We start from the raw sequence: 7,793 nt of genomic DNA on the forward strand, positions 1-7,793 counted from the left end.
ACCCTGGCCGAATGTTGCTCTACGGTATTTTGGCCCATTCCCCGCGAAGCGCTTGCTTGAGGTGATCGAGAATTTGGTATTTTTTTGTGTCAACCTTGGTTTCCAAAATACTCCAGACACAATAGTCCAACGGATAGGTATCCGGAAATTTTGGTGGCCATTGTGCGCTGGAAATGAAGCGAGGAACTTCATTTTGTAACCATTCTTGGGTGGCGCGTGCTGAGTACTGTTGGAAATCACCCTATCAAGATTGAATTCCATCACGAATGACTTATTTTCTGGAAAGTTCTCACCAAAATACTTTTGTACGCTTGCAAAAGAATATAATGAGCTGTCACTGGAATAATTTTAATAGCTGTCGGACGAGTGGCTTAGAAATGACAGCAGTCTGAAATTGGTTGAAGTTTTTTCATCTCACCCCGAGATGGAAAAAGGGTACTAAATTTGGTATTGGGTGAAAAAAAATCTATAATATAACATTGAGGTCACTGTAGGCAGGGATGAGATTTGAAAGTGGAGCTGAAATTATGAATATAATATATATTTAAATATATATTTTAATTAAGAAGTTGGATCTGGAAATGTGTAGCATATTTTGTACAAAACGTACTAAATGGTTCTGTAGTTTTTAAATAATGTATGAAAAAGAGTTAGAATTCTGAATATTGGATTATAGGAAATCGTATATGTCTATGCGAAATTGTGTAATCTGGCAGAGTAGATGATGCCTTTTACGAACTCCATATTCCAAGTTTAAGATAATTCTGTTGAAAATGTTGCTAAAATCTTCAAAATATGGAATATCTGGAGGTCTATACCAAAACATGGGCCCATACGTACATACTGGGACGACAATATTCTCAATTTACAGCAAATTCAATTTTAAATTTGTGACTCAAATATGCAGAAAAATACCTGTCGATCCCCATTGCAATTGTTTTTGGTCATAACCCCCATAAAAACATACACAATCCCCATGACCGTTTGCTGTGTATACTACTTAAAAAAAAAATTCTACAAATCTTTGATTAGCGGGTAGCCGGTGCGGGACATACTCAGAGGAGAAAAACTCAAGGCTCGGCCATTCAAAGGCCGGCAACTTACAAAAATTATGAAATTTAGGAGCAGGATATACCCAGAGCAGAAAATCTCAATTTTTTCGCACACCCAATCGTTTTGGGCAAACCCGTTATTATAGGGATTAGGGCAGAAACTTTCTGGGGATAATGACGGAACCCCTATAATGGAATAGGGATTATAACCACCTGCTAGCACGAAACCAAGTGTACTACATTTAATAAATTTTGTAAGTAGTCACCCACAGCAAACGGTCATACTTCCCATAATTGCTTTCAGGATTATGACAGTGGGGTTTATGTCCGGTCGCAAGTTTTGGATTTTCCATTTTTAATAAAAGTGTAAATTGGGGTGAAGGAAATATCAACCTAATCCGCCAATGGTTAGGTGATGCCACAACCCTTGAAATATTGATTCTAGACCCACGATTTTATGTATGCATGTGTCTACCTATCCCGCCGAGCTGGGTCGATTTAGCTCAAGAAACCTAAAGAAATTTTGCGTAAATTCAGGGTTAGGTTCAGAATAAAAACGTTTAGGGCTTATGGAAAAAATCTCTTTTTGCTTGCTTACGTACGTAATTGCGCTGCAATTGGAAGAAAAATAAGTGTGCTGAACAGGCTATTAATATACTATCCATGCTATGTGCTGTGATGGGTATTAAAAAAATTGGGAGGGACGCCTAAAAGTGTACTATTAAAATACTTAATAAGAATTTGCAGAAATTACACATTATGTTACAGTTATATGTGAGACATTTTTATACCCTCCACCATAGTATGGAGGGTATATTAATTATATATATATTCTTGATCAGCATAAAATTCTATGTCGATTTAGTGATGTCCGTCCCTCTGTCCGTCTGTGGAAATTACTCTAGCTTCCGAACAAAATGAAGTAGTAAATTTTACTCAAATGTATATTATGTATTCAGTACTTTTGGTATTGAAAATGGGCTGTGTAGGTCCTCGTTTTGGTATAGCCCTCCCGATATTCGGTATTTTGGAGATTTTAGCGACATTATTCACCGGAATTGTTTCATATTTGGTATTTGAAGTTTATAATGGATACTACAGCCTAAGACAGAAAAGTGTCTGTTCAGGTCCACGTCTTCGTATAGCCCTCATATAACGGCACCACCCGATACTTGGTATTTTGATGATTTTAGCGACATTATTCACCGGAATCGCTTCAAATTTGGTATTTGAAGTTGGTAATGGATACTGAAGCCTATTACAGAAAATTGTCTGTGCAGGTCCACGTCTTCGTATATCCCCATATAATGGTACCCACTTATATTCCTAGTTTCGCATTTGAATATTGTAATGGCTTCTGACAAAAGTTGCTGCATAGTCGTCTTATAGACCCTAATATGAACTAAATTTGTAATGGATTTTATTTCTTTGAAAATTGCCAAATTCGTTCCAAGTGGTGGAGGGTATTCAAAGTTCAGCCCGGCCGAACTTATAGCTTTTTACTCGTTTTATTTTGCATTTTAATAGCATTACTTTAGACACCTTTCAGATAACCCAAATGTAGAAAATAAAGATTTACACTTGACTTTAACGTTATGTGAGTTTTAGCCTTAACGCCATGTATACTCGAGCCTCCAGATATGACTTTAACGTGATTTGTAAATTAGCCTTTACAAAATAATTTTTCATCTAGATTTTTTAAATCTTTTATTATTTCAGTTCATTTACATCTTGTCTTGTCATGGATATTTGATTCAACCAGAGCTTTACCTTAAAAAGACTAAAAAAATCTGTTTTATTCCAATTCAATATTTTTCACTTTTTTAACTAAAATAAAATAATTGTTTTGAATCAGTATTTTTCACATTTCTCTATAAAACAATAAGATTTTATGTAAATAACTTAAGAACAAGTCAATACAAAAAAGACGAAATCAATTTCAATTTGGATAACAAAATTAAGTAAGAATTTTTGAGAAAAATTTTCTATAAAATATTAAATCATAGAAAAAAATTAACAAAGTTATTAGAAATCATTTTCAAGACATTTTCTTTCAAATTTACATAACCAACAAAAAAACCGAAATACAACCAGAAACCAATTATATTCCTAAAGTGAATCCTTCCTTCCTAGAATACAAAAACCACAAAAAACCCTCATGACAAAATGAAAAGACACAACAAAAAAAAAAAAACAATTATGAAACAAAGAGAAAAAGAGAATTATTAAATATACGAATTTATAAAAGAGAAATTATAAAAACAATTCCAGAAATAATAAAAAACTTCATTCCAAAATAACACAGTACATAGTTTAGCAAATCCATAATGATATACAGAAAGATTAATACACACAAAATCACTCCTAAAATAAATCAAATTAAGAAATGAAAAAGCTGAACCTTTTTTCAAATCCATAATAGACTAATGAATAACAAAAAAAAAATGCCTAAAAGTATTCCACAAAAAATATAAAATAATTACCATAACTAAAATTATAGCGCAAACTGTTTGTAAGCAAAGACATATAACTGATCACTTTTGTAATAATTATTAACAAGAAAAAATATAATTTATTTAAATATAGCAGTCATTCCATGGACAATTGTATGACAGAGATACAAGAAATGCTTTAAATATTTACCCTCCTCCAACCGTTAGATTTCCTGGCCCACTGTGTAAAAATATTAATAAGGAGCCATAGGAAACCAAAATAATGTTTTCCCAATTTTTTATACCCTCACCCATATGGCTAGAGAGGGTATATATCATTTAATACGGCCTAAACGCGTCTCATCGAGATAACGGCTTTAGACACTAGGTCTCTTTGGACTAAATCCGTTTCAGAACATTTGGAGTCGATCTAGGGATGTCCGTTCGTCTGTCCGTCTGAGTGGGTTTTTGCTGGTTGGGCGTGTCATAACACTCGAAGGGAGTATCTGATTTAATCCAAACTTGGTACATCGTAAAATTATTGTCAAACATAGGTCGAGTTCGAAGATGGGCAATTTCGTTCCACTCCTTCTGGTAGCTCCCCCACAAAATGTCAAAGTTTTCAAAGAAAATATTTTACTGCACACAAAGAGAAAGGATGGTCCGATTTTGCTTCAACTTTACAAATCCTAATATTTCCATCAGTGCTACCTCAAGTGCGAAGATGGACAATATCGGTGCACTCCATCAAGTACATCTCCTACAAAGGGTCAAAATTTTGAATATTTATACCGCTTATAAAATATGATGCAAGAGTCCGGTTGTCTTCAAATTATACACATGACAATATTTTTACTAAGCCAAGGTCTGGTGTGAAGATGGGATATATCGATCCACTCCTTCTGGTACCTCTATCACGAAGAGTCAAAATTTTGAGTACCCACGAAGCTTATGAAACGGGAAATTAATATCCGATTCCATTGAGACTTGGCAAATCTCAATATTTCCATCAACACAAGATCCGTTGTAAAGACGGTAAAGGTCGGACCATTTCTTCTGGTACCTCCCCCACAAAGGGTCAAAGTCTTGAATAACCAAAACGGTTATAAAATCCAAAAAAGCATCCGGTTCTCTTCATATTTCACACATCTCATTATTTCTACTAACTCAAGATCTACTATGAAGATGGAATATATCGGTCCACTCCTTTTGGTACCTCCCCCACATAGGGTCAAAATTCTGAACTTTCTTAAAGCTCATAAAACGCAAAATTAATATCCGATTCCATTGAGACTTGGCACATCTCAATATTTCCATCAACATAAAATCTGTTATAAAAATGGTAGAGATCGGACCATTACTTCTGCTACCTACCCCATAAAGGGTCAAAATTTTGAATAACCAAAACGGTTATAAAATCCAAAATAAGTATCCGGTTCTCTTCATATTTCATGCATCACAATATTTTTGTTAATCCAAGATCTGGTGTGAAGATGGGATATATCGGTACACACCTTCTGGTACCTCCCCCACAAAGAGTCAAAATTTTGAGTACCCACGAAGCTTATAAAACGCGAAATTAATATCCGATTGTATTTAGACTTGGTACATCTCAATATTTCCATCAACACAAGATCCGCTGTAAAGATGGTAGAGATCGGATCATTACTTCTAGTACCTGCCCCACATAGGGTTCAAGATTTTGAAAAACAAAACGCTCAAAGAAAGCGAAACAAGCGGTTGTAATAATGATATACAGGGTGAGATAAAAAAAAACTGCAACAAAGTCAACCGTCATAATATTTACATTTTGTTTTAAATTTTATTGAAGGAAAGCAAAAAATGTCGGAAATATCAAATTTTAGAATTAGTTTAGATTTGTTCGAATTGGCCACCTTGGGCATGAATTATGGCCTTCAAACGGCCAATGAAACCGTCACACGCTGCCTGAATGTTGCTCTGCGGTATTTTGGCGGTATTCCCGGCGAAGCGCTTGCTTGAGGTGATCGTGGTAATTTTTAGTGCCAACCTTGCTTTCCAAAATACTCCAGACACAATAGTCCAACGGATTGGTATCCGGAGATTTTGGTGGTCATTGTGCGCTGCGATAATATTCGTCATTTATTCTGATGCCGATTAATACTAGCGGAGAGTGACCATCAGCTGATCTGGCGGCCCACACCATCACCATGGCCGGCGCTTGAGTTCTGGTGGCCAACCGAAGGTGCACATTTTCAGCTGACCTCTTTGACAAGTAAACACGATCATTTTGTTTGTTTGCCCCGCAGGCAACGAATGTTTTCTCATCAGAGAAAACCAAATTCCGAATTCGGCAGTTCACCACTTTCGGCCAAGTGAAGCAAGTCTTTAGCTCTTTTGAGTCTGAGTCTAATTTCTTTCTGTTGCGGTGTAAGTTCTTGCACTTTTTGGAATTTCAATGGATTTACCCCGAGCTCATTTTTCAATTTTTGCCGAATGGAATATTGCGTTATGTTCAGCTCACGAGCCATTTTACGGCCACTGCGAAGCTGTGCCCAGAAGCAAGTACACCAGTTTTAGTAAAAATCGGTTCAGATATAGCTATAGCTCCCTTATATATGTTTCATCCGATTTGGTCTTTAAGTCTCTCACATTCGTAATATGCATTCCACAGGAATGATATTTGGTACCAGATATCAGATAAAGCCCAAAAAATAGTTGGTTTTAATTTTATTAAAATCTGTTCAGATTTGGATATACCTCCCATATATACATATATCTTTATCCGATTTCGGATTAATTGTGCACCAAATGACCAATATCAGCTCAAATGGCATGCATTTTCGCAAATCCGGCCGAATTCAGCCTAGAAGCAATTACAACAATTTTAGTAAAAATCGGTTCAGATATAGCTATAGCTCCCATATATATGTTTCATCCGATTTCGGGTTAAATGTGCTCCAAATCCAACCGAATTCAGCCTAGCTCCACTTAATAAGCATAGTGGTGTAGGGCATCATAAAGTCGGTCCCGCCCGACTTTGACCTTTCATTACTGGTTTTATCTGTATTAGATGAAGTATGGAAATGGAATATTTCGGTCATTTCAATATTTTCTAAAAAATATCACACATCTCATGTAAAGTGAAGAGAAAGTAACCAATATAGGCCAAACCTGGCACGTAGCAATATTTATATGATATTTATTTAGGTCCGATACGAAATGGACAATATTGTAGCATTCCTTCGAAACCTACTCCATACAGGGTCAACAATTTGAATAATCGTAACAGATGTCAAAATATATTCAAATAATCGAACATTGGCTGAGGGTATGCATCTGTCGGAACAACCGACTGATACTTTTTAACTTGTTTTTTCATTACTCATTATTTATATACCTTGTATGCAAAAAGAAGATTATCCTCCATTGTCATTTTGCTAACATAACAATAATAGTTGTTGTTCTTGTATATCACATAGACCCTGAAATGGTATAGAATATATAGTCAAGTCATACTACCAACCAAAAAAAGAAAACGAATTAATTAACAATAACAGACCGACACAAAGTACATTACAAATAGTTTATAGAGAAAAGAGAAGAAAAAGAAATATTTATATTAAATTTAAAAATTTGCTAAACAAGGCTTTAATACCCTCATAACCACACAATAACATTTACATATTAAAAAAAAATAATTAACAGACACTCACACACATACGGACACATTAATAGAACTATGAAATAGTTGTTAAACATTTGTTGAACTACAAAACGAGTAAAGCAGTAAATAGCTATAGTAATTAAACAAATTATGGAAGAAAATTAAATTGAATTTTTAACATTTATATGAAATTCCGCTCAATATTGCACACAAATTTTCAATTTTTTGAAAATATTACCTTTCAAAAATTTTTGTTTCCTAACTTTTATTTTAAGAGCCATTCCCTTGCCTTTCTAATAAATATCCACTTTTTTTTAGTGATTTCCCATCCCTGATCTTTTAAAATAACAAACTGAATTGACTCAGGAGTTCAGAGAATTGTTTAGTCTTATGTTCTACTTTTTTCTTGCCGATTTCCATTTCATAAAAGTACTCAGATCAATTATTTGCATATTCGAATTTTTAAAGCATTCTTTTAGGAGCTACTCACAATTTGTATATCTTCATCCATGTTGCTACAGAAAGCGAGATGTAAACATAAATGCATTTCGAAACCATTTAACAAGAAATTAACTTTTCCATATCTAAAATGCCAGAAAAGTCAACGTCTCGTAACCGAAAACGAAAAACATAATAGGTGAGTTTTTTTAATTATCTTCAGTA

This window comes from Musca domestica, unplaced genomic scaffold, assembly GCF_030504385.1.
Source record: "Musca domestica strain aabys unplaced genomic scaffold, Musca_domestica.polishedcontigs.V.1.1 55, whole genome shotgun sequence".
Taxonomy (NCBI): domain Eukaryota; kingdom Metazoa; phylum Arthropoda; class Insecta; order Diptera; family Muscidae; genus Musca; species Musca domestica.